Source organism: Rhinoraja longicauda, chromosome 11 (assembly GCF_053455715.1).
Source record: "Rhinoraja longicauda isolate Sanriku21f chromosome 11, sRhiLon1.1, whole genome shotgun sequence".
Lineage (NCBI taxonomy): Eukaryota > Metazoa > Chordata > Chondrichthyes > Rajiformes > Arhynchobatidae > Rhinoraja > Rhinoraja longicauda.
The window spans coordinates 2,874,057-2,901,828 of NC_135963.1; the positions used below are offsets into that span (position 1 = coordinate 2,874,057).

General features: G+C 50.6%; 1 protein-coding gene across 1 annotated transcript in view; it reads left to right on the forward strand.

Annotated features, from left to right (window-relative positions):
- Positions 1–4,209: 4,209 nt before the first annotated feature.
- Positions 4,210–27,772, forward strand: part of ttll7 (tubulin tyrosine ligase-like family, member 7) — a 97,373-nt gene continuing 73,810 nt past the window's right edge. The window contains exon 1 of the mRNA XM_078408085.1: positions 4,210–4,444. The gene's annotated coding sequence lies outside the window, so the exon portion shown is untranslated. The remainder of the gene's footprint in view (positions 4,445–27,772) is intronic.

The following is a 27,772-nucleotide window of genomic DNA, read 5'->3' on the forward strand; positions in this document are numbered from 1 at the left end:
TGACTGTGACTCTATGACTAATGATAAAGGAGTGATGCTGTGAAATACTCCACTGCATGCGTTTGCTCAGGCTGCTGCGTTAATTTTCCCGCACAGTGACACTACATCCGGCTGCCTCTCACTCTCACATTTCCCCCTGAGCCAGGTCTCAAGACCCATTAATAATATTAGAACCACCACTGCTGAACTGTAACCCAGCGCCTTATTTATTTTCCACTTGCTCAATTCATGTGAACAGACATGATAATTCTTGAAGTAATATAATTCTTCCACTGTGGTCATGTAGTGTGGAAACAGGCCCTTCGGCCCAACTTGTCCACACCGGCCAACATGTCCCAGCTACACTCATCCCACCTGCCCGCGTTTGGTCCATATCCCTCCAAACCTGTCCTATCCATGTATCTGTCTAACTGTTTCTTAAACATTGGGATAGTCCCAGCCTCAACTACCTCCTCTGGCAGCTCGTTCCATACACCCACCACCCTTTGTGTGAAATAGTCACCCCTCAGATTTCTATTAAACCAGTTCTCCTTCACCTTAAACCTATGTCCTCTGGTCCTCGATTCCCCTACTCTGGGCAAGAGACTCTGCATCTACCCGATCTATTCCTCTCGTGATTTAATACACTTGATTTAATATGTGGTGCACAGACATTCACATTGTAGTGATCCAAATAACAGGATGATGTGTGAATTCAGCCACCACAGAAAGACAGCAAAGGCCTAAATGTTACAACATAGAACACAGAACAGTGCAGCAGAGGAACAGGCCCGTGAGCCCACAATGGCTGTGTTGAGCACGGTGCCAATTTAAACTAACCCCATCTACCTATATAGAGACATGGAACTGCAGATGCTGGTTTAGAATATGAAAGACACAAATGTGCTGGAGTAACTCAACAGGTCAGGCGGCATCTCTCGAGAACACAGCACGGTGGCGCAGCGGTAGAATTGCTGCCTTACAGCACCAGAGACCCGGGTTCGATCCTGACTATGGATGCTGTCTGTACGGAGTTTGTACGTTCTCCCCATCACCTGCGTGGGTTTTCTCCAGTATCTCTGGTTTCCTCCCACTCTCCAAAGACGTACAGGTTTGTAGGTTAATTGGCTTGGTATTATTGTAAACTGTCCCTAGTGTGGGTAGGAAAATGTTAATGTGCGGGGATCGCTGGTCGGCGTGGACTTGGTGGGTCGAAGGGCATGTTTCCGTGCTGTGCCTCTAAACTAAACTAAACCATCTACTTGCAGAGACAAGGAACTGCAGATGCTGGTTTAGAAAAAAAAGACACAAAATGCTGGAGTAACTCAAAGGGTCAGGTGCCATCGCTCCAGAACATGAATAGATAACGCTTCAGATCGGGACCTTTCTTCACTCTTTAAGTCTGAAGACTTTGAGTCTGCAGAAGAGTCCTGACCCAAGGCATCATCTCTGAACAAGGGTCCCGACTCGAAATGTCACCTAACCATGTTCTCCAGAGATGCTGCCTGACCCACTAAGTTACTCCAGCATTCCAGAACTAGGGGCTACAGTTTAAGAATAAGGGGTAGGCCATTTAGAACAGAGATGAGGAAAAACCTTTTCAGTCAGAGAGTTGTAAATCTGTGGAATTCTCTGCCTCAGAAGGCAGTGGAGGCCAGTTCTCTGAATGCTTTCAAGAGAGAGCTAGATAGAGCTCTTAAGGATAGCGGAGTCAGAGGATATGGGGAGAAGGCAGGAACGGGGTACTGATTGAGAATGATCAGCCATGATCACATTGAATGGTGGGTGCTGGCTCGAAGGGCCGAATGGCCTCCTCCTGCACCTATTGTCTATTATAATCACCCAATTCTAATACTTTGCATTCTGTCAGCTAATTCTTCCCTCCACTAATTCCATGGTTATCTTTCAAGATATATTTCATGCATCATACTTCCCCTGCTCTGACTAGACTGCAGGTGATCGTTTGATCCCCATTGCCCTCTCTTCTCCCCATCATCCTTCAGTCTCAACCCTGAACATATTCAATGACTTTGCCACCGCCTCACTCCGTGGTCTAGAATTCCAAAGATCTGAGGAGAATTCCTCACCTCTTTTCTGGTCTCCCCTCAACCTCCGGCATTCCAGAAAAAACAATCCAAGTTTGCCCGACCTCCCCTTGTAGCTAATGCCACCCAATCCAGACATGTTCATAAGCTCTTGGGTTTTAGGAGCAGAATTAGGTCATTCGGCCCATCAGGTCTACTCCGCCATTCAATCATGGCTGATCTATCTTTCCTTCTTAACTCCATTCTCCTGCCTTCTCCCCATTGCCCCTGACACCCGTACTAATCAAGAATCTGTCAATCTCCGCCTGTAAAAATATCCATTGACTTGGCCTCCACAGCCGTCTGTGGTGACAAATTCCACAAATTCACCACCCTCTGACGAAAGAAATTCCTCCTAATCTTCCTAAATAATATATTCCTTTATTCGTCCCACACCGGGGAAATTTACAAAGATGTGTCCTTTTATTCTGAGGCTATGACCTCTGGTCCTAGACTCTCCCACTGTTGGAATCATCGTCTCCTCCATCCACTCTATCCAGGCCTTTCACTACCATTCTGGTAAGCCTCCTGAAGAAGGGTCCTGACCCGAAACACCACCACCCATCCTTTTCCTCCAGAGATGCTGCCTGACCCGCTGAGTTACTCTGGCACTTTGTATCTATCTCCAGTGCAGAGTGTGCCGCACAATATTGGTCTGATCATTCGGGAAATGATATTAATGCATTGGAAGAGGTCCAGAGTAAGGTTATCAGACTAATAACTGGAATGATTGAGTTTTATTAAGAGGAAAGGTTGAGCAGGGTATGTTCATGTCTGGTGGAGTTTCGAAGAGAGAACCACGTAAAACCCTGAATTGACCTTGGTGTGGAGAGGATGTTGGCTTGATACTCTGATGAATATTATCTGGATCAATCAATGGTGCTTTATTGTCACATGTGCAATGTACAAACACACAGTGAAATTATTTTCTTACAAACAGTCCAGTATTGTCACTGCGGGGAGGAGGAGGAATGGAAAGCGGGCAGGTCTGGAGATGAGGGAATGATGCAAAGTCACTGGTGGGTGGAGAGAGCTCTGCTCCGGGGGGGGGGGGGGGGGGGGGGGGGGGGGGGGGGGATGGGGAATGGGGAATGGGGTGGTGTGGGAGTGGTGGGTAGGGGGGTGGGGTGTTGGTTGGGGGTGGAGGGAGGGTGGTGGGGTGGTGTGGGAGTGGTGGGTAGGGGGGTGGGGTGTTGGTTGGGGGTGGAGGGAGGGTGGGGTGGTGGTGGGGTAGGGGGGGTGGGGTGTTGGTTGGGGGTGGAGGGGGGGTGGGGTGGTGGTGGGGGGGGTGGGGTGGTGGAGTGGAGGGGGAGTTGGGGGGGGGTGAAGTGGATGGGGGTGGTGGGGTTTGGGGGTGGAGGGTGGGGGTGGAGTTGGGGGGTGGAGGGAAGAGGAGACGGGGAGAGAGGACATTCCAGCTCCGGGAGGGGGTGACTTCGGCTCCCCCCTCAGCATGTGTGTCGGAAGGAACTGCAGATGCTGGTTTACACCGTCGATAGACACAAAATGCTGGAGTAACTCTGGAGAGAAGGGATGGGTGACGTTTCGGGTGGAGACCCTTCTCCAGACGCCCCTCAGCGTTACAGGGCGAACGCGTCCCACGAAATTCTTTGGCGGCGCGGACACAGACACACCTGCCCCGGGCAGAGACTGGGGAGGGTTGGGGGTGAAGTGGAGGTGAGAGAGGGAGGGGGGGAGGGAGGCAGGCAGTGGGTCCATCCTCTTACTGCCCCAGGGAGAGCTAGTCTTCCTTCAACCTCTCCCCATCTCCAGTCTCAAAGCCTCCGGGGTGATCTATAACCAGAGGGAGAGAGGGGGGAGGGAGAGAGAGAGAGGGAGGGAGAGAGAAGGGAGGGAGAGAGAGGGGAGGGAGGAGAGGGGGAGGGAGAGAGGGGAGGGAGAGAGGGGAGGGGGAAAGAAGAGGGGGAGAGAGGAGGGAGAGAGGGAGAGAAAGGAGGGAGAGAAAGGAGGGAGAGAAAGGGGGAGAGAAAGGGGGGAGAGAAAGGAGGGAGAGAAAGGGGGAGAGAAAGGGGGGAGAGAAAGGAGGGAGAGAGAGAGGAGGGAGAGAGAGGGGAGGGAGAGGGAGGGGAGAGAGAGAGGAGGGAGAGAGAGGAAGGAAGGAGGGAGAGAGGGAAGAGAGGGAGGAGAAAGGAGGGAGAAAGGAGGGAGAGAGAGTGTGGGTGAGGGAACGGACAAGCCGGCTGGAGATTGATCATCGTGTCACACGCCGGGTGGGGCAGAACCGGCGCTGCTCCTGATCCAACCTCTGTCTGCTGTGGATGTGATCCCGAACCTAGTGGTGGCAGAGAGACACACAGACCGAGACAGACACAGAGAGAGAGAGAGAGAGAGAGGGGAGGGAGACAGGGAGCCGCGGCCAGGTAAGGACACACACACTGACACCGCGTTATGTTGCAATCCTGCTGCCATTGTAACGGCGGCAGCTGGGAACAATGTGTCGAGTGTTAATGTTGCTGCGTCTTGTATCAATGTGCCAGGAGATCTCGGTATCAGTTGCTGACAAATGATGTCAAAAGCTAATGTGCGCCAGGGCTGGCTGGACTGAAATGATTATTGGTGCAATATTATCATCACAAGGTGACCGTAACCTTGCAGCGGGAGGCTGCAGTTTAATGCGGGAGGAGAGGGAGAGGAGGAGAGAGGGGGAGGGTGGGGGTGGTATTGTGTGTTGTTTTTCATCTACTGTGGGCTGATTTATCGGTGGTTAGCGCAACCAGGTCTAGGATCAAGCCTGGCGGTTGCCCCCACCCCCCCCCCCCCCCTATATCCCACCCCCCCCCCCTATATCCCACCCCCCTATATCCCACCCCCGGGGTCTCCATGGGAGGGGAAGGAACGTTACTCTTTGTATCATTTCAAACGGCTGCCCTGGTATCCAGGTAACCGGCTGGCCGTGATACATAATGGGCAGAGGCGGCCCTGCCTGCCTGGCTACTTCCGTGTGTGTGGGGTGTGGGGGGGGGGGATGGGGACATCACACCGTCGCTAGACCCCCTTCCCCCTTAAACATTAAGATAGTCCCTGCCTCAACTGCCTCCTCTGGCAGCTCGTTCCATGCACCGCCATCCTTTGTGTGAAAAGGTTACCTCTCAGATTCCTATTAAATCTTTTCCTCTTCATCTTGAACCTATGTTCTCAGGTCCCCTGATTCCACTACTGTGGGCAAGAGACTTACGATCTACCCCTCCCATGATTTTACACAACTCTATAAGATCACCCCTCATCCTCCTGTGCTCCAAGGAACAGAGTCCCATCCCACTCAACCTCTCCCTGTAGCTCAGACCCTCTAGTCCTGGCAACATCCTCATAAATCTTCTCTGTACCCTTTCCAGCTTGACAACATCTTTCCTATAACACGGTGCCCAGAACTGAACACTACTCTAAATATGGCCTCACCAATGAGACGGTACAGAGGAGATTCACTAGGGGCTGCACGAACCAGTGGGTCAGGCAGCATCTGTGGAGGGAACGGACAGACCATGAGCATGTCACAGAGTCTTACAGCAAGGAAACAGGCCCTTCTGCCCCTGCCCAACATGCCCTATCCTTGCTAGTCCCACCTACCTGCATTTGGCCCATATCTCTCTAAACCTAAATCAGACACAAAAAGCTGGAGAAACTCGGATATACCCAGTCGATCACACAGACCAGACTTCCCAACAGTTGACACCATCTCCACTTCATGCTGCCACGGGAAAGCAGCCAACATAATCAAAAACTTGTCCCACCCCCGGTCATTCCTCCAGCTGAAGATACAGAAGCTTGAAAGCACTCACCAACAAACTCGGGACAGACACAAAAAGGTGGAGTAACTCAGCAGGTCAGGCAGCATCTCTGGAGAAAACGGATAGATGACATTTCGGGTCGAGATCTTTCTTCAGAATGAGAGTCAGGGGAGAGGGGAATGAGAGATATCGAAGGTACATGGAACAAACGAATGAAAGATATGGAAAAAGCAATGATAATCCAGGAAGGCTGGAGCCCACAATGGTCCATTGTTGTCTGTGAGCCAGGAGATAACAAGTTACACAGACAGTGGAACTCAACAGGATGACAGTGATACTAGTGTGACACCTAGGGTGGGGGAGGGGCGGAGAGAAGGGGGATGCAAGAGTTACTAGAAGAGATATCTACAGCATCTTCAATGTCTTGTCCATTGTCAGGATGTGGGTTAGGGTGGAGTATTCAAGAACTGAAGACCTTGGCTATGGTGGGTTTGTTTTCCTTGGAGTGGAAGGAGTTATAGACAATAGACAATAGGTGCAGGAATAGGCCATTCGGCCCTTCGAGCCAGCACTGCCATTCAATTTGATCATGGCTGATCATTCACAATCAGTGCCCCGTTCCTGCCTTCTCCCCATACCCCCTGACTCCGCTATCTTTAAGAGCTCTATCTAGCTCTCTCTTGAAAGCATCCAGAGAATTGGCCTCCACTGCCTTCTGAGGCAGAGAATTCCACAGATTTACAACTCTCTGACTGAAAAAGGTTTTCCCCATCTCCGTTCTAAATGACCTACCCCTTATTCTTAAACTGTGGCCCCTGGTTCTGGACTCCCCCAACATTGGGAACATGTTTCCTGCCTCTAACGTATCCAATCCCTTAATAATCTTATATGTTTCAATAAGATCCCCTCTCATCCTTCTAAATTCCAGTGTATACAAGCCTAGTCACTCCAGTCTTTCAACATACAACAGTCCCACCATTCCGGGAATTAACCTAGTAAACCTACGCTGCACGCCCTCAATAGCAAGAATGTCCTTCCTCAAATTTGGAGACTAAAACTGCACACAGTACTCCAGGTGCGGTCTCACTAGGGCCCTGTACAACTACAGAAGGACCTCTTTGCTCCTATACTCAACTCCTTTTGTCATCAAGGCCAACATTCCATTGGCTTTCTTTTGAGGGTGAATTAATCGAGGAGAGCAGTCAAGGGTAGATGGGGTGGATCTGGGTATAGGTTTTCCCATCACTGGGCTATCTGAAACTAGAAGGTGTAGTGAGGGCGGCTCAGGTGCGCAGCGGATAGAGCCTCTGCCTCACCGCGCCCAAGACCCGCATTCATAAGTGACAGGAGCAGAATTAGCCCATCAAGTCTACTCCGCCATTCAATCATGGCAGATCTATCTCTTCCTCCTAACCCCATTCTCCTGCCTTCTGCCCATAACCCGTGACAACCGTACTAATCAAGAATCTTTCTCTACTTAAAAAATATCCATTGACGTCCTCCACAGCCTCCTGTGGCAATGAATTTCACAGATTCACCACCCTCTGACTACAGAAATGCCTCCTCATCTCCGTCCTAAAGGAACGTCCTTTAATTCTGAGGCTGTGACTTCTGGTCCTAGACTCTCCCACCAGTGGGAACATCCTCTCCACATCCACTCTGTCCAGCGTTCGATCCTGAACTTGGGTGCTGCCTGTGTGGAGATTGCATGTTCTCCCTGTGACCAGGCTGGTTTCCCCCCCACATCCCAAAGACGTGCCGGTTTGTAGGTTAATCGGCCTCTGTAAATTGCCCTCCTTGTGTGCAGGGAGTGGATGTGAAAGTGGGATAACATGGAGCTGGTGTGAATGGGTGATGGCTGGTTGGCGTGGACTTGGTGGGTCGATGGGCCTGTTTCCATGCTGTATCTTTCACACAAACGAGGTGTGGAGAGGATGTTTCCACTTGTGGAAGACCCGGCACACTAGCACTATCCTACACACACCAGGGACAATTTACAATTATGCCAAGCTAACTAGTCTACAAACCTGTACGTCTTTGGAGTGTGTGAGGAAACCGGAGATCCCTGAGAAAACCCACGCAGGTCAACGGGGCAAATGTACAAACTCCGCACAGACAGCACCCGTGGTCCGGATGGAACCCGGGCCTCTGGCGCTGTAATGCAGCAACTCTACCGCTGCGCCACCGTGCCGCCCCTGTGCTGTATTACTATGATTCTTTTTCATTTTGAATTGCGTCCACCAGTCCTTGAAACCCAGTGCGATTTTCATAACGTACAAGAGGGCATAGGCGAGATACAGCGCGGAAACAGGCCCTTCGGCCCACTGAGTCTGCGCCGCCCAGCGATCCCCGCACATTAACACTATCCTACACACACTAGGGATAATTTTTACATTTTACCCAGCCAATTAACCTACATACCTGTACGTTTTTCGAGTGTGGGAGGAAACCGAAGATCTCGGAGAAAACCCACGCAGGTCACGGGGAGAACGTACAAACTCCGTACAAACGGCACCTGTAGTCAGGATTGAACCTGAGTCTCCGGCGCTACATTCGCTGTAAGGCAGCAACTCTACCGCTGCGCCACCGTGCCGCCCTTTAGGGTAAGGGGGGAAAGAATTTCACATAGAGGATGGTGGAAACTTGGAACAAACTACCAGAGGAAACTCAGGGTACAACTGGGTAGAATTATATAGTTTAAAAGACATTTAGATGGGTACATGGATAGGAAAAGTTAAGAGGGATATGAGCCAGACCTGGGCAGGTGGGACTGGCGTTGATGCGTCAGCATAGGCGAATGGGGCTAGTTTAGGTAGACAATTAGTTGGCGTAAAGGGGTTGGGCTGAAGGGCCTGTTTCTGTGGTGTATAACTCTATGACTCTAGTGGTATTGGTTTATTGTTGTGAAAAGCTTTGCATACTATCCAGTCAAGGTCATAAGTGATAGGAGCAGAATTAGGCCATTCGGCCCATCAACTCTACTCCGCCATTCAATCATGGCAGATCTATCTCTCCCTCCTAACCCCCAATCTCTTGTCTTCTCCCCTTAGTCCCACGACACTAGTCAAGAATCTATCTATCTCCGCCTTAAAAATATCCACTGACTTGGCCTCCACAGCCTTCTGTGGCAATGAGCTCCACAGATTCACCACCCTCTGACTAAAGAAATTCCTCCATATCTCCTTATTAAAGGTACGTCCTTTTATCTGAGGCTATGACTTCTGGTGCTAGACTTTCCCACTGGTGGAAATATCTTCTCCACATCCACTCTATCCAAGCCTTTCACTATTTGTCAAATCATGCCATACGTAAGCACAATGCACCCATTCACGAGTATGTGTTAAAATACCTTTGGTCAGGTACGCGGATAGGACAGGTTTGGAGGGATATAGGCCAGACACAGGCAGGCGGGACTAGTGTAGGTGGAGGATGATGGAGCATGGGCAAGTTGGGCCGAAGGGCCTGTTTCCATGCTGTATCACTCTAAATACAGCAGGTAGTGCAAGGAGAACACTACCAGAATGCAGAATAGTTCATAAGTCGTAGGAGCAGAATTAGGCCATTTGGCCCATTGAGTCTACTCCGCCACTCAATCACGGCTGATCTATCTTTCCCTCTCAACCCCATTCTCCTGCCTTCTCCCCATAACCCTTGTCACCCGTACTAATCAAGAATCTGTTCATCTTGGCCTTGAAAAATATCCACTGACTTGGCCTCCACAGCCTTCTGTGGCAATGAATTCCACAGATTCACCGCCCTCTGACTAAAGAAATACCTCCTCATCTTTCCAAAAATATAGTGTTACCGTTACAGAGAAAGTGCAGAGTTTAAAAAGTGCACGTTCCGCAATGTGGCAGGTTGGGAGATGGCAGACTACTACGCCCTTTGGCTGATGAGCTGACTGTTCAATAGTCTGACTCTACAATTAAAGGGTATTTTTAATCACTTGCGTCATTGTATGTTTCATCTAACGAGTGGGTTTGCTGAACGAACCAGCATCGATGGTTAACCAAACCTTCCTGTTTGTGTGCAATTGGATCATCGCTGTTTTTGAAGATATTGCCTGAAGTGTTTTGGCTGCAGGGAGAGGTTGGTACGACTTGGATTGGTTTCTCTGCAACGTCGGTGGTTGAGGGGGGACTTGATAGAAGTGTGTAAGGTTATGAGAGGTGTAGACAGGGTAGTCAGTCAGGATTTTTTCCCCACTGTTCACCACTAAAGGGCGTAACTATAAGGTGAGAGGGGCAACAATCAGTGGAGATGCACCGGGCAGGCTTTTAGCACAGAGAGTGGTGGGGGCCTGGAACGTGCTGCCAGGGGTGGTGGTTAGGGGTGCCAACTATCTCACTCCCAAATAAGGGACAATGTGACGTCACCGCCCCGCGCCCCACGTGACCTCACCCAGCCAGCGGCCACACGCTCCCGCTCCACCGATGGCGGCCGCCCGGGCCAGAGGAGGCAGGTTGCAACCTCCGTTAGGCGGCGCCCAGGCCTACACTGTCCAGGACTACAGCGGCCCCCCGGGCCTACAGTGTCCGGGCATGCAGTGTCCAGGACTACAGTGGCCCCCCGGGCCTACAGTGTCCGGGCCTGCAGTGTCCAGGACTACAGCGGCCCCCCCGGGCCTACAGTGTCCGGGCCTGCAGTGTCCAGGACTACAGCAGCCCCCGCGCCTGCAGTGTCTGGGCCTGCAGTGTCCAGGACTACAGCGGCCCCCAGGCCTACAGTGCCGGGCCTGCAGTGTCCAGGACTACAGCAGCTCCCGGGCCTACAGTGTCCGGGCCTGCAGTGTCCAGGACTACAGCAGCCCCCGGGCCTGCAGTGTCTGGGCCTACAGTGTCCAGGACTACAGCGGTCCCCGGGCCTACAGTGTCCGGGCCTGCAGTGTCCGGGCCTACAGCGTCCGGGCCTAATACGGGACAGTTGGCAACCCTAGCTAGAGATGTGTTTGAAGACCAAAAACACCAAAGATTAAGTGTAGGCTGGAGACCATATTAAACCGGAGCCAGCGGGATGTGGCTTGACCTCGCCCATACCAGCCCCACGTACTTTGATTCGTTGTGGTTGGTTTGAGTGTGAAGGCAGGAGTAGTCTCTGGTGAGCACACCATGAACCCTCTCCTCTCCTGCGTGCCGCTGGGCAAGGTTGGGGCCACTGTTGTTGCTTATCTTGTGAATAATATGGGTGATGTCACAAGAATATTGTTGGTCGGGAGGGCATGTTGTTGCTGTGGATGGCCGGCCCGAGGCGATGTTGCCCCCCCCCCCCCCTCCCCCCCGCGGTCAGCAGAACATGCCGCGGCTGTGTCCCATTTGGCTCCCCGGCCCAGTGTGAAGACCCCGTTGCCATGGGGATCCCGCTTGGGTTTTGGCAAGGTCCACCGACCGGCCAGGAGCGAGAGCTTCCTCGGGTCCCAGCGAGGTGGTGTGGGTCCTCCACTGCAAACCACCTCTCTGTCCAGGAAGGAACTGCAGATGCTGGTTTACATCAAAGGCAGACACACAATGCTGGAGTAGCTCAGCGGGTCAGGCAGCATCTCGGGAGACAAGGAATGGGTGATGTTTCGGGTCGACACCATTCTTCATACTCTGAAGGGTCTCGACCCGAAACGTCACCCATTCCTTCTCTCCGGAGATGCTGCCTGACCCACTGAGTTACTCCAGCATTGTGTGTCTACTTTCTCTCTGCCCAGCTCATTACCCCCACTTTACTTATTAATGAGTGTCGGATAGACACCAAATGCTGGAGGAACTCAGCGGGTCAGGCAGCATCTCTGGAGAGAAGGAATGGGTGACGTTTGGGGTCGAGACCTTTCTTCACACTCTGAAGGGTGTCGACCCGAAACGTCACCCATTCCTTCCATCCAGAGATACTGCCTGACCCGCTGGGTTACTCCAGCTTATTGTGTCTAGCTTCGTTGTAAACCTGCAGTTTCTTCCTACACACAATGTGTGTCGGATGGTGTATATCAGTGCTGCTATGCACCGATCAGCCAAAACATTATGACCACTGCTAGGCGAAGTGAATAACATTGATTATCTTGTTACAATGGCACCTGTCAAGGGGTGGGATATATCAGGCAGCAAGTGAACAGTCAGTTCTTGAAGTTGATGTGTTGGATGCAGGAGAAATGGGCAGGAGTAAAGACCTGAGCGACTTTGACAAGGGCCAAATTGTTATGGCCAGACGACTGGGTCAGAGCATCTCTGAAACGGCAAGGCTTGTGGGGTGCTCCCGGTCAGCAGTGGTGAGTACTGACCGACAGTGGTTCGAAGAGGGACAAACCACAAACCGGCGAACCAAGGCTCATCGATGCGCGAGGGCAAGGAAGGCTATCCCGACTGGTCCGAACTGACAGAAGGCACAAGTCACAGGGTCGTAAACACTTGTATACCTCTGCTTTACCACTCGATGGTGCACAGAGTCTCTTGCCCAGAGTAGGGGAATCGAGGACTAGAGGACGTAGGTTCAAGGTGAAGGGGAAAAGATTTAACAGGAATCTGAGGGGTAACTTTTTCCACTCAAAGGGCGGCGGGTGTATGGAACGAGCTGCTGGAGGAGGTAGTTGAGGCAGGGATTTTTATTTTAATTTTTTTAGATTTAGAGATACAGCGTGGAAACAGGCCCTTCGGCCCACCAGGTCCGCGCCGCCCAGCGATCCCCGCACACTAACTATCCTACACACACTAGGGACAATTTTTTAAAAACATTTGCCCAGCCAATTAACTTACATACCTGTATGTCTTTGGAGTGTGGGAGGAAACCGAAAATCTCGGAGAAAACCCACGCGGGTCACGGGGAGAACGTACAAACTCCGTACACACGGCGCCCGTAGTCAGGATCGAACCTGAGTCTCCGGCGCTGCATTCGCTGTAAGGCAGCAACTCTACCGCTGCGCCAACGTTTAAGAAACGGTTAGACAGGTACATGGATAGGACAGGTTTGGAGGGATATGGACCAAGCGCCAGCAGATGGGACTAGTGTAGCTGGGACGTGTTGGCTGGTGTGGGCAAATTGGGATAAGGGGACTGTTTCTACACTGTATCACTCAATGACTCTATGACTGTGACAACCTCCTAAAAACATGAACGATAGTTCAAGCTCACAGTGTATTTATTTGCTTCAAAGTGACCGTAAATCTCCTGTGGTGTGACATTTTGATTAGTCAGGACAGTTAAATATAGAAACTAGGTGCAGGAGGAAGCCATTTGGCCCTTCGAGCCACCACTGCCATTCATTGTGATCATGGCTGATCATCTACAATCAGTAACCCGTGCCTGCCTTCTCCCCATATCCTTTGATTCCGCTAGCCCTTAGAGCTCTATCTAACTCTCTTTTAAATTCATCCAGTGAATTGGCCTCCACTGCCTTCTGTGGCAGAGGATTCCACAAATTCACAACTCTGGGTGAAAAAGTTTATTCTCACCTCAGTTTTATATGGCCTCCCCTTTATTCTAAGTGTGTGACCCCTGGTTCTGGACTCCCCCCAACATTGGGAACATTTTTCCTGCATCTAGCTTGTCCAGTCCTTTCATAATTTTATACGTTTCTGTAAGATACCTCTCATCCTTATAAATTCCAGTGAATACAAGCCCAGTCTTTCCAATCTTTCCTCGTATAACAGTCCTGCCATCCCAGAGATTAACCTCGTAGTTGTTTGATCAGGTCACCAACATCGTGCCGTGTTAGATGTGGGGGTGTTTTGTGTTATCCAGTCCAAAAATAATCAAGCACCAGCGTCACCCCGGTCACCCCCTCTTCTCCCCTCTCCCATCAGCCAAGAGGTACAGAAGCGTGAAAACGCACACCTCCAGATTCAGGGACAGTTTCTTCCCAGCTGTTATCAGGCAACTGAACCATCCTCTCACCAGCTAGAGCAATCCTGACCTCCTATCTACCTCATTGAAGACCTTTGAACTACAGATGCTCCTCGACTTACGATGATTCGACTTACGATATTTCGACTTTACGATTCAATAAATTTGCATGACATAATCAACACTTTATTATAAAATAGGCTTTGTGTTAGATGATTTTGGCCAACTGTAGGCTAATGTAAGTGTTCTGAGCACGTTAAAGTTAGGCTAGGCTATAATGTTGGGTAGGTTAGGTGGCTATGATGTTGGGTAGGCTAGGTGGCTAGGATGTTTGGTAGGTTAGATGTATTAAATGCATTTTCGACTCACAATATTTCCGATTTACGATGGGTTTATCGGAATGTAACCCCATCGTAAGTCGAGGAGCGTCTGTATGTTTAATCTGACTTTATTGGAATTTATCTTGCGCTAAACATTGTAGCCTTTATGCTTTGGATGGCTTGATTGTAATCATGTGTAGTCTTTTCACTGACTGGATAGCACGTACCAAAAAGCTTTTCACTGTACCTTGGTACACGTGACAATAATGAACTAAATTAAGGCCCGTGCCTGAGTTTAATTTTGTGTTTAGTTTAGAGCTACACCGTGAAAACAGGCCCTTCGGCCCACTGAGTCCGTGCCGACCAGCGGTCCCCGCACACTAACAGTCTCCTGCACACACAAGCGCCAATTTACATTTAATCCAAGCCAATTAACCTAGAAGCCTGTACGTCTTTGGAGTGTGGGAGGAAACCGGAGATTTGGGGTACTGGGCACAGAACGGGGTACTGATTGAGAATGATCAGCCATGATCACATTGAATGGCGGTGCTGGCTCGAAGGGCCGAATGGCCTACTTCTGCACCTATTGTCTATTGTCTATCCCGTAGAAAAGCGTTCTGCCCGTGACCTGCGTGGGTTTTCTCCAAGATCTTTGGTATCCCCCTACACTCCAAAGACGTACAGGTTTGTCGATTAATTTTGCTTGGTATAAATGTACAATTGTCCCTAGTGTGTGTATGTGTGTGTGTGTGTAGGGCAGTGTTAATATGCGGAGATTGCTGGTTGGCGCGGACTCTGGTGGGCCGAAGGGGCTTGTTTCCGCGCTGTATCTCTAAACTAAACAAAACTAAAGGAGTGGGTCAGTTAGAACCTGCATTCCAAAGACGTTTGGGGTCGATCGGTCTATTTTAAGTTACTCCTAGTGCAGGGGGCTGATGGAAGTTTCCACGGGAAATTAATGGACATGTGGGTGAGAGATAGAGTTGCCAACTATCTCACACCTAAATACGGGACAAGGTGACGTCACCGCCCCGTGCCCCATGTGACCTCACCCAGCCAGCGGCCACGTGCTCCCGCTCCACCAGCGGCGGCCGCCCGGGCCGGGAGGCGGGTTGCTACGCAACCTCCGTCAGGCGAACACACTCGGCCCCTGCTCTCCGAACACACTCCGTTAGCCCACACTGTCCCGACTGACAGCGGCCCGCGGGCCGAACATCGGACAAGGGCGGTCCCGAACGGGACAAACCAATTTAGCCCCAAATATGGGATGTCCCGGCTAATACGGGACAGTTGGCAACCCTTGAGAGAAAATAAATAGCAGGGGTACAGGGAAATAAGGAAACCGGGAAAGGCCTGGATAGAGTGGATGTGGAGAGGATGTTTCCACTAGTGGGAGAGTCCAGGACCAGAGGTCGCAGCCTCAGAATAAACGTTTAGAAAGGAGATGAGGAGGAATTTCTTTAGTCAGAGGGTGGTGAATCTGTGGAATTCATTGCCACAGACGGCTGTGGAGGCCAAGTCAGTGGATATTTTTAAGACAGAGTTTGATAAATTCTTGATTAGTACAGGTGTTGGAGCTTATTGGGAGAAGGCAGGAGAATGGGGTGGAGAGGGAGAGATGGATCAGCCACGATCAAATGGTGGAGTAGACTCGATGGGCCAAATGGCCTAATTCTGCTCCTAGAACCTATGAACATGAAATCAGGAGAGGAGATGGGATTGCTCCACCGGGGGCCCAGCATGGCCCTGATGGGCAGAATGGGCTTCTATGTTGTAGTAAGTTAAAGAAAATATGAAGGGAGAGAAGTACGAGTTGTGGTGATGATGGAGGACTTAAACTCTGGGACCAGAGTAGTTGTCTCTGCTGGAGTGACAACATTACTATCTGGAATGACAACTACTATCTACCTCTTTGGTGACCCTCGGACTATCCTTGATCGGACTTTACTGGCTTTCCCTTGCACTAAACGCTATTCCCTTATCACGTATCTGCACACTGCAAATGGCTCGAAAGTAATTATGTATTGTCTTTCCGCTGACTGGTTTGCACGCAGCAAAAAGCTTTTCACTGTACATGTGACAAACTAAACGGAACTGATTTTTGTGGGTAATAATATTCCTTTATTCGTCCCACACCGGGTAAATTGACAGTGTTACAGCAGCAAAGTGGATAGCAAGAGATCATTCATTATAAATAAAAGATACATAAATTGTCATCAGTTTTCTGTGTGTTCTTAGCTGTTATTGTTGACTCGTCTGCTGGGAGTAGTGCTGGTTGTGCAGTCACACAGCAGCGGGAGGGAAGGACCTCCTATATCACTCCTTCACACACTTGGGGTGAAGGAGTCTGTCACTGAAGGAGCTACTCAGTGCAGTGACAGTGTCCTGCATGGGGTGGGAGTCGTTGTCCAGCAGCGATGTTAACTTTCCCATCATCCTCCTCTCTCCCACCGCCTGCACTGAGTCGAGGGGGCAACCCAGGACAGAGCTGGCCTTCCTGACCAGCTTGTCGAGCCTCTTCCCCTCCGCCGCTGAGATGCTGCTGCTCCAGCAGACCACTCCATAGAAAATGGCCGATGCAACCACCGTGTTGTAGAAGGTCCTTAGGAGTGCCACCTGCACTCCAAAGGACCTGAGTCTCCTCAGCAGATAAAGTAGCGCTGGGAAGTCTTAAAGTCAAGGTGGTGTTTAACAGGATAGCCATTTCTGGCGATTTTGTTCAGTAGATTCTCACAGCCTGGGCACCGGGAGATCTGAACCAGTAACGCTGCAATCCTAATTGGGCTAGTCCTTGGAGCGTAGGGGGATGAGGGGTGATCTGAGAGAGGTGCAAGCCATTTAGAGGCAGAAGTTGCTGCCTCACGGCGCCAGAGACCCGGGTTTGATCCTGACCTCGGGTACTGAGAGCGCGTGGGATTCCTCCGGGTGCTCCGGTTTCCTCCCACGTTTCAAAGACGTGCGGGCCTGTAAGTTGATTGGCGCTCTGTAAATTGTTCCTGGGGTGCAGGGAATGGATGCAAGAGTGGGGTGACAAAGAACTGGTGCGAATGGGTGATCGGCCGATGGCCGTTGTGGACTCGGTGGGCCGAAGGGGCCTGTTTCCATGCTGTATCTTTCAATCAATCAATCAGTCTGCACTTTGGCATTTAAATCGCCAAATATAATTTAGTAGAATTAATCCAGGGATGAGCACAACATCATGAGAGGAATAGATCAGGTAAATGCAGAGTCTCTTACCTAGAGTTGGGGAATTAAAAAATAGAGGACTTAGGTTTAAGGTGAGGAGGGGGGGAGGGAGGAGAAGATTTAATAGGAACCTGAGGGACAACCTTTTCACACAAGGGGTGGTGGATCTATGGAATGAGCTGCCGGAGGAGGTAGTTGAGGCTGGTACCATCATAACATGTAAGAAACATTTAGACATGGATAGGACAGGTTTAGAGGGATATGGGCCAAACGCGGGCAAGTGGGACTTGCGAGGTCTAGTTTAGTTTAGCGAAACAGCATGGAAACAGGCCCTTCTGACCACCGAGTCTGCACCGAGTCTGCACCGACCCATGATCCCCGCACACTGACACTATCCTACACCCACTAGGGACAATTTTACATTTATACCAAGCCAATTAACCTACAAACCTGCACGTCCTAGGAGCGTGGGAGGAAACTGGAGATCTCAGAGAAAACCCACGCATGTCACTGGGAGAACGTACAAACTCCGCACAGACAGCACCTGTGGTCAGGATTGAACCCGAGTCTTTGGTGCTGTAAGATTTTAGATTTAGAGATACAGCGCGGAAACAGGCCCTTCGGCCCACCGAGTCCGTGCCGCCCAGCGATCCCCGCACATTAACACTATCCTACACACACGAGGGACAATTGTTACATTTACCCAGTCAATTAACCTACATACCTGTACGTCTTTCGAGACGTAAGGCAGCGACCTTACAACCGTGCCACTGTATACTGTAGATGGGACATGTTGGCTGGTGTGAGCAAGTTGGGCCAAAGGGCCTGTTTCCACACCCTGTGACTATGGCTCGAATGGGGAGAATTGTGAATGCAAGCGACAGGAACTGTGAATGATGTTCATCTTCCTATTGTTTATTCATCTGAGACAATGATGCTCCACAATTGAATGGACAATGGATTGCCTTTCGGAGGCTGTGAAGTGCGGTCTAGCTGCGCCGCGTGTAATAAGTGGCCTCTCTGTTGGAGGAGATGCAGTCAAAGGCCACTATGAATGGACAGAGCAGATCTTAGGAGCAAAGAGGACCTTCTGCAGTTGTACAGGGCCCTCCAGTGAGACCGCACCTGGAGTACTGTGTGCAGTTTTGGTCTCCAAATTTGAGGAAGGATATTCTTGCTATTGAGGGCGTGCAGCGTAGGTTTACTAGGTTAATTCCCGGAATGGCGGGACTGTCGTATGTTGAAAGACTGGAGCGACTAGGCATGCATACACTGGAATTTAGAAGGATGAGGGGATCTTATTGAAACATATAAGATTATTAAGGGGTTGGACACGTTAGAGGCAGGAAACATGTTCACAATGTTGGGGGAGTCCAGAACCAGGGGCCACAGTTTAAGAATAAGGGGTAGGCCATTTAGAACTGAGATGAGGAAAAACTTTTTCAGTCAGAGAGTTGTGAATCTGTGGAATTCTCTGCCTCAGAAAGCAGTGGAGGCCAATTCTCTGAATGCATTCAAGAGAGAGCTAGATAGAGCTCTTAAGGATAGCGGAGTCAGGGGGTATGGGGAGAAGGCAGGAACGGGGTACTGATTGAGAATGATCAGCCATGATCACATTGAATGGCGGTGCTGGCTCGAAGGGCCGAATGGCCTCCTCCTGCACCTATTGTCTATTGTCTATCCCATTCTCTCTGATTTTCACACTTTACACTTCCTTATCTCTGTGTTTCCCACTCCCCTGACTCTCAGTCGAAGAAGGGCCTTAACATGGTCAGGATCGATCCCGGCACTGTAAGGCAGCAGCTCCATCGCTGCGCCACCGTGCCGCTCCTGAAGTTTTGGTGCCACGTCATCGCTGCGGATTTCACTGTTCAACTCTGCTTATGAAGGGTCGCACGGTGGCGCAGCGGTAGAGTTGCTGCCTTGCAGCGAATGCAACGCCGGTACCCCGGTTCCATCCTGACTACGGGTGCTGCCTGTACGGAGTTTGTACGTTCTCCCCGTGACCTGCGTGGGTTTTTTCCGAGATCTCCGGTTTATAGACAATAGACAATAGGTGCAGGAGGAGGCCATTCAACCCTTCGAGCCAGCACCACCATTCAATGTGATCATGGCTGATCATTCTCAATCAGTACCCCGTTCCTGCCTTCTCCCCATACCCCCTGACTCCGCTATCCTTAAGAGCTCTATCCAGCTCTCTCTTGAATGCATTCAGAGAATTGGCCTCCACTGCCTTCTGAGGCAGAGAATTCCACAGATTCACAACTCTCTGACTGATAAAGTTTTTCCTCATCTCCATTCTCAATGGGCTACCCCTTATTCTTAAACTGTGGCCCCTTGTTCTGGACTCCCCCAACATTGGGAACATGTTTCCTGCCTCTAACGTGTCCAACCCCTTAATAATCTTTTACGTTTCGATAAGTTCTCCTCTCATCCTTCTAAATTCCAGTGTATACAAGCCTAGTCGCTCCAGTCTTTCAACATATGACAGTCCCGCCATTCCGGGGATTAACCTAGTGATTCTAGTTTCCTCCCACACTCCAAAGACGTGCAGGTTTGTAGGTTAATTGGCGTGGTAAATGTAAAAATTGTCCCTAGTGGGTGTAGGATAGTGTTAATGTGCGGGGATCGCTGGTCGTCACGGACCCGGTGGGCCGAAGGGCCTGTTTCCGCGCTGTATCTCTAAACTCAACTAAACTAAAGGGCATGTTTTGTTACATTGGCCAGAGCTCCAGTTTTCCTCTGCCTCGTTATCTGTTGCCTTTATTTTTAGAAATTGGCATATAATTCTCTGTTGGAGTCTTAGCAGGAAGGACAGAGCAGATGAATCAGTGCCAGTGCCGAGCTTGGCGGCGTGCTGCTCTCACGAGAGCACGGAAGATGTAAACATTGATGCATGATCTGGTTCACAACTCTGTTGTGTCATTGGGACTGGGCAAGTGAGTTGAGTAGAGTTTTGGGAGCAACATTGCACTCCCCCTCCCATTCCCACACTGACCTTTCTGTCCTGGGCCTTCTCCACTGTCAGAGTGAGGCCCAGCGCACTCTGCCAATCAATCACCTCGTATTTCGCTTGGGCAGCTTGCAACCCAGCAGTGTGAATGTTGCCTTAGAGTCATAGAGTGATACAGTGTGGAAACAGGCCCTTCAGCCCAACTCGCCCACAACAATGTCCCAGCTACACGAGTTCCATTTGCCTGCGCTTGGTCCACATCCCTCCAAACCTGTCCTATCCATGTACTTGTCTAACTGTTTCCTAAACGTTGCGATAGTCCCAGCCTCAACTACCTCCTCTGGCAGCTCGTTCCATACACCCACCACCCTCTGTGTGAAAAAGGTACCCCTCAGATTCCTATCAAATCTTTCCCCCCTCACCTTGAATCTATGATCTCTGGTCCTCGATTCCCTGACTCTGGGCAAGAGACTCTGTGCATCTACCCAATCTATTCCTCTCATGATTTTGTATACCTCTATAAGATCTCTAACTTCAAGTAACCCTTGCTTTCCCTCTGTCTCTCCATCCCTCCCCCATCCTGAAGAAGGGTCTCGACCCAAAACGTCACCCATTCCTTCTCTCCAGAGATGCTGCCTGTCCCTCTGAGTTACTCCAGCATTTTGTGTGTACCTCCCAATCCTAGTTCTCCGACCAGTCTGACTGTCCTCCTGATTAAATTTTACAATGTATGCTTCGTTGTCACCTTCCCCTCAGCTAACAATCTATTCTACATTTTCCTAGAGCTTTGTCCCCTATGATCTCTTGTTTTCACACCCTACCCTTCCATATCTCTCGTTTTTCCTCCCTCGACTCTCAGTCTGAAAAGGGTCTTGACTCGAAATCACTCAATAACCAAAGCCTGTAGTTTCTTTTTTGCTCTGGTTTATTTTCACCCACATGTTTAGACCGTAATGTTGTATCCTTATTGGTTTGATGTGTTTATGCCTTATTCTTAATTGTTAACGTTATGTTTGTGTTGTCATTTGTGAGCGGAGCACCAAGGCACATTCCTTGTATATGCATACTTGGCCAATAAACGTATTCATTCATTCATTCATTCATTCAAATGTCACCCATTCCTTCTCTCCAGAGATGCTGCCTGTCCCACTGAGTTACTCCAGCATTTTGTGTCTATCGTCGATGTAAACCAGCATCTGCAGTTCCTTCCGTCACAGTTCACTCCTGCTGCAAAGCACAATTACCGTTTGGATATTTGAGAACTCACTCCTGAAGTCTATCAAGAGGCTTATTCATCATGTTCGTTAGTTCTAGGAGCAGAATTAGGCCATTTGCACATCAAGTCTACTCCGCCAATCAATCACGGCTGATCTATCTTCCCTCCTCAACCCCATTCCCCTGACTTCTCCCCATAACCCCTGACACCCGCACTAATCAACAATCCGTCAATCTCCACTTATAAATATCCACTGACGGCCTCCACAGCCGTCTGTGGCAATGAATTCCACAGATTCACCACCCTCTGATTAAAGAAATTCCTCCTCATCTGCTTCTTAAAGGTACGTCCTTTAATTTTGAGGCTGTGCCCTCTGGTCCTAGACTCTCCCACCAGTGGAAACATCCTCTCCACATCCACTCTATCCAGGCCTTTCACTATTCTATAAGTTTCAATGAGGTCCCCCTTCATCCTTCTAATTTCCAGGGAGTACAGGCCCAGTGCCGACAAAACGCTCATCATCTGTTAACCCACTCATTCCTGGCATCATTCTCGTAAACCTCCTCTGGACCCTCTCCAACCCAAGTCAAGCCAAGTATTTTTAGTTATCATACTTACCGACAATGGATCAATGACATTCTTGCTTGTAGAACCACAGCTGGCCCGTAAATGCACAGGAAGGAACTGCAGGCGCTGGTTTACTCTGAAGACAGACACGAAATGCTGGAGTAACTCAGCGGGGCAGGCAGCATCTCTGGAGAGAAGGAATGGGTGACGCTTTGGACATCTTCTGAAGAAGGGTCTCGACCCAAAATGCCACCCATTCCATCTCTCCAGAGATGCTGTCTGTCCTGCTGAGTTACTCCAGCATTTCTGTTTATCTTCGGCGGCCCATAAATGCAATCTGCACGAGAATATTTCATAGGTGATAGGAGTAGAATTAGGCCATTCGGCCCATCAAGTCCACTCCGCCATTCAATCACGGCTGATCTATCTCTCCCTCCCAACCCCATTCTCCTGCCTTCTCCCTGTAACCCCCGACACCCCTACTAATGAAGAATCTCTATCTCCGACTTAAAAATATCCATTGAAGTGGTCTTCACAGATAACATATCAGAAAGAAACAGAAATAAATGAATAAATTAAACTAATCTAAAACTATAATGGTTATTAGAGATATATTAGTGAAACAGGACCTTCCATCCTTGTGTGTCGGGTGTGGATGAGAGAGTGGGTTGCCATCTGTCCCGTATTAGCCGGGACATCCCGTACGGGACCGCCCTTGTCCTGTATTAGGGCCGGGGGGCGCTGTAGGCCCGGACAGTGTGGTAGGAAAAAAGACTGCAGATGCTGGTTAAAATCTGTGCCTACCTTCCGAACAGTGTAGGCCCGGAGGCCCCGGGCGCCGCCTAATGGAGGTTGCATGGCAACCCGCCTCCCGGGCAGACACAAAAAACTGGAGTAACTCAGCGGGTCAGGCAGCATCTCTGGAGGGAAGGAATGGGTGACGTCAAAACGTTTCCCATTCCTTCTCTCCAGAGATGCTGTCTGATTTAAACCAGAATCTGCAGTTTGTTTTTCCTACACAACCCGCTTCCCGGCCTGGGCGGCCGCCATTGTTGGAGCGGGAGCATGTGGCCGCTGGCTGGGTGAGGTCACGTGGGGCGCAGAGCGGTGACGTCACCTTGTCCCGTATTTGGGAGTGCTATAGTCGGCACCCCTAAGTGTGAAGGAGTGATGGCTGGTCGGTGTGGACTCAGTGGGCTGAAGCGCCTGTCTCCATGCTGTGTCTCTGAGCTCAGGGTGCAGCCATTTCAACCATTGGGATTCGGAGGAAGCTGGTGCAACTCGTGAGCTCAGTGGGAGTTTCTGCAAACTCCACAAGGACTTGGTGATATTGGGAAAGGTCTCGCAGAGTGATGCAGTGGAAACAGGCCCTTTGGACCAACTAGCCTACACCGACCAACGTGTCCCATCTACCCTAGTCCCACCTGCCCGCGTTTGGCCCATATCTCTCTCTATACCTGTCCTGTCCATGTACCTGTCCCTATGTTTCGTACACATTGCGATATGCCGATAGGGTGGCGCGGTGGCGCAGCGGTAGAGTTGCTGCTTTGCAGCGCTTGCGGCACCAGAGACGCGGGTTCGATCCGGACTACGGGCGCTGTTTGGGTACGGAGTTTGTACGTTCTCCCCGTGACCTGCGTGGGTTTTCTCCGAGATCTTCGCTTTCCTCCCACACTCCAAAGATGTGCAGGTTTGTCGGTTAATTGGCTTGGGTTTGTATACTCAGTATAAATGTAAATTGTCCCTAATGTGTGTAGGATAGCGTTAGTGTGCGGGGATCGCTGGTCGGCACGGACTCGGAGGGCCGAAGGGCCTGTTTCTGCGCTGCATATCTAAACGAAACACTAAACTACCTCCTCCAGCAGCTTGTTCCATACACCCACCATCCTTTGTGTATAAAAAGTTACCCCTCGGGTTCCTATTAAATCTTTTTCCCATCCTCACCTTAAACCTATGGCGTCTGGTTCTTGATTTCCCCACTCTGGGCAAGAGACTGCATTTATATAATCTATTCCTCTCATGATTTTGTGCTCATCCTGGGTTTGATCCGATTAAATTATATTTGGCGACTTAAATGCAAGATCGCAGACTGATTGAACGAAAGAATGATGCCGTACGGAAACGGGCCCTTCAGCCCACCGAGTCCACGGCACCCATCAATCGCCTGCTCCATGCTATCCCACTTTTGCATCCACTCCCTGCACTATAGGGGACAATTTGTAGAGGGCCAATTAACCCGCAAACCCACACGTCTTTGGGACGTGGGGGGAAACCGGAGTATCCGGAGGGAGGAAACCCACGCAGGCTGCGGAGAGAATTGTGCAGATTCCGCACACAGGCAGCACCCGTGGTCGGGACCGGGACCCGGTTTCTCCAGCACTGTGAGGCAGCAAATTCTGCCTCTAAACGGGCCACGCACTTTGCGGGATTTGCACTTTGCTACCTCTCCACCTGTGTGATTCTGCCAGGCAGCGGCGATTAATATCGCAGCTGTGTTTAAATGTGAGGCTGGGTTGGATGTGAAAGCAGGTCAGACCAGAGCAAGCCAGAGGCTGTGACCTGCAGAGGTCCATGCTCTGATGTGCCCGTTCCATAGCTCTGTTCACTCCCCTCTCCTTTCTGCACCGCAGCCTGGAGTTTAAAGCTCAGTTCTCCAGATCGGGACACAAAGCTTCATGTTTCTGGGTATCGCGTTTGGCTCGTTTCCCAGAAGCATTGCATAATTTCATTGACTTTGCAAGCCGGCTGTAACCTGGAGCTGGGGATTGTGATGGCTGTGATCACCAGCACAGGGAAACAGAGGCTGACACTTTAACTCCACCTCCCATTCCCACACTGACCTTTCAGTCCTGGGCTTCCTCTAGGGTTGCCAACGGTCCCGTGTTAGCCGGGACATCCCGTATTTTGGGCTAAATTGGTTTGTCCCGTACAGGACTGCCCTTGTCCTGTATTAGGCCCGGGGAGCGCTGTAGGCCCGGGGGACACTGTAGGCCTGGGGGGCGCTGTAGGCCCAGACACTGTAGGCCTGGGGGGCGCTGTAGGCCCGGACGCTTTAGGCCCGGACGCGCTGAAGGCCCGGGGGCGCTGTAGGCCTGGACGCTGTAGGCCCGGACGCTATAGGTCCTGACAGTTTAGGTCCCGACACTCTTGGTTTCCGACATTTTAGCTCCGGATAGTCTAGTTCCGGAGGCCCGGGCGCCGGCTAACGGAGGTTGCGTAGCAACACGCCTCCCGGCCTGGCCTGCCGCCATTGGTGGAGCGGGGAGCACATGTCCTCTGGCTGGGTGAGGTCACGTGGGGTGCGGGGCGGGGCCTTGTCCCGTATTTGGGAGTGAGATAGTTGGCAACCCTGGCCTGCTCCACAGTCAGAATGAGGCCCAGCGCAAACGGGAGGGACAGCACCTCGTATTTTGCTTGGGCAGCTTACACCCCAGCGGCATGAAGAAGCGCCTCGACCCGTAACGTCACCCATTCCATCTCTCCAGAGACTCTGCCTGTCCCGCTGAGTTACTCCAGCATTTTGTGTCTAACTTCGTATGAACATTGACTTCTCTAACTTCAAGTAACCCTTGCTTTCCCTCTCTCTCCATCCTCTCCCCCATCCTAGTGCTCCGACCAGTCTGACTGTCCGCCTGATTAAATGTCATCTTTGTATGCCTCGTTGTCAACGTCCCCTCACTTAACGATGATCTATTTTACATTTTCCTTGTACTTTGTCCCCTTTGATCTCTCGTTTTCACACCGAGTCCGCACCGTCCAGCGATCCCCGCACATTAACACTATCCTGCACGCACAGGGGATAATTTACCATTTTTACCAAAGCCCAATTAATGTACAAACCCGCACGTCTTTGGATTGTGGGAGGAAACCGGAGCACCCGGAGAAAAACCCACGCAGGTCACGGGGAGAGAACGTGCAAGGTCCGTACAGACAGCCCCTGCAGTCAGGATGGAACACGGGTCTCTGGCGCTGTGAGGCAGCAACTCTACCGCTGCGCCACCGTGCTGTCCCAATGTAATGGAGCAAGGGTGAATAATGTAGGGTGGAAACCCAAAGCAGATTCAACGGTACTGAGCAGTGGTGTTGCACTGATGTGCTGCTTGATGCTTGATGCAGGGGAAAGGAAGGAATAGCTGAGCACAAGCCACAGAATAATTTTGGTTTAGTTTTAGAGGTACAGCGAGTCCGCACCGATCCCTGCACACTAACACTATCTTACACACACATACGCACTAGGGACAATTAAAAAAAATGATTTATACCAAGCTAATGGACGTACAAACCTATACGCCTTTGGAGCGTGGGAGGAAACCGAAGATCACGGAGAAAACCCGTGCGGTCATAGGGAGAACGTGCAAACTCCGTACAGACAGCACCCGTAGTTGAGGTTGATCCCGGGTCTCTGGCGCTGGGAGGCAGCAACTCTACCGCTGCTCCACCGTGCCGCATGGTTGTATGTGTTTGGTATTAAACAAGCTGCAGCCAACATGCCCTGAATGTCACTGTCTGATCCAGCACCATTACGTTCATAAGTCCTAGCAGCAGAATTAGGCCATTTGGCCCATCAAGACTACTCCGTCATTTAATCATGGCTGATCCATCTCTCCCTCTCAACCCCATTCTCCTGCCTTCTCCTCTTAACCCCTGACACCCGCACTAATCGAGAATCTGTCAATCTCTGCCTTGACAGTCGCCTTAAAAATCGCGTAACTGGGACAGCCCTTAACTGGGAAGAAACTGTTCCTGAATCTGGAGGTTTTCAAGCTTCTGTACCTCTTGCCCGATGGGAGAGGGGAGAAGAGGGAGTGAGTGGTCCTTGATTATACTGCTGGCCTTCCTTGTGCTTTATGTCTCATGGGCTATTTCTGACCAGGGAGGATCTGTAATCGGTAGCAACCCCATATCATGAACTATTTTAGACGGAGTACCATCCATGACCTTTGGACTGAGGACTATTTAAGTGGGGATCCCTGCTGACCAGACTTTCAACTACAATTTCACAGTGCACTCCAGTCCACTTGCCTCTGCACTTCAAACTTCAGATATCTCCGAAGTCGATGGAATTGTTTCTACTGTGGCACTAAATACCCTCTCCTTCGTTTACTGTGGTGAGTCTGAATAAGGGCGGCACGGTGGCGTAGGGGGTAGAGTTGCTGCCTTACAGCGCCAGAGATCCGGGTTCAATCCTGACTACGGGTGCTGTTTGTGTGGAGTTTGTACGTTCTGCCCGTGACCTGCGTGGGTTTTCTCCGGGTACTTCGGTTTCCTCCCACACTCCAACGACGTACAGGTTTGTAGGTTAATTGGCTTTGGTAAAAAATGATACTGCAAATTGTCCCTAATGTGTAGGATAGTCCCAGTGTGTGGGGATCGTTGGTTGGCGCGGACCTGGTGGGCCAATGGGCCTGTTTCCATGCTGTGTCTCTAAAGACTAAAGTGGATTAAAGGTTGAAACATCTTCAATTGTATCATTAAAGTTGTTGGTAAAAAGCAGTGACTTGGATAATGGAGCAGTGAGTTGTATTTTATTTGGATTAAGTCAAACAGAGAGAGAGAGATACAGTGCACAGCGGTAGAGTTGCTGCCTCCCAGCACTAGAGACCCAGGTTCCATCCTGGCCTTGGGTGCTGTTGGTGTGGATTTTGCATGTTCTTTATGTGACCGCGTGGGTTTCCTCCAGGAGCTCTGGTTCCTTCCCACATCCCAGAGATGTGCGCTTGGATAGGTTCATTGGCCCCCAGCCTGTGTTTGAGTGTCATAGTGTGATACAGCCTGGAAACAGGCCCTTCAGCCCAACCTGTCCATGCTGACCAAGATGCCCCATCTACACTTGTCCCACCTGCCTGCGTGTGGCCCATATCCCTCTGAACCTGTCCTATCCATTTACCTGTACAAATGTCTCTT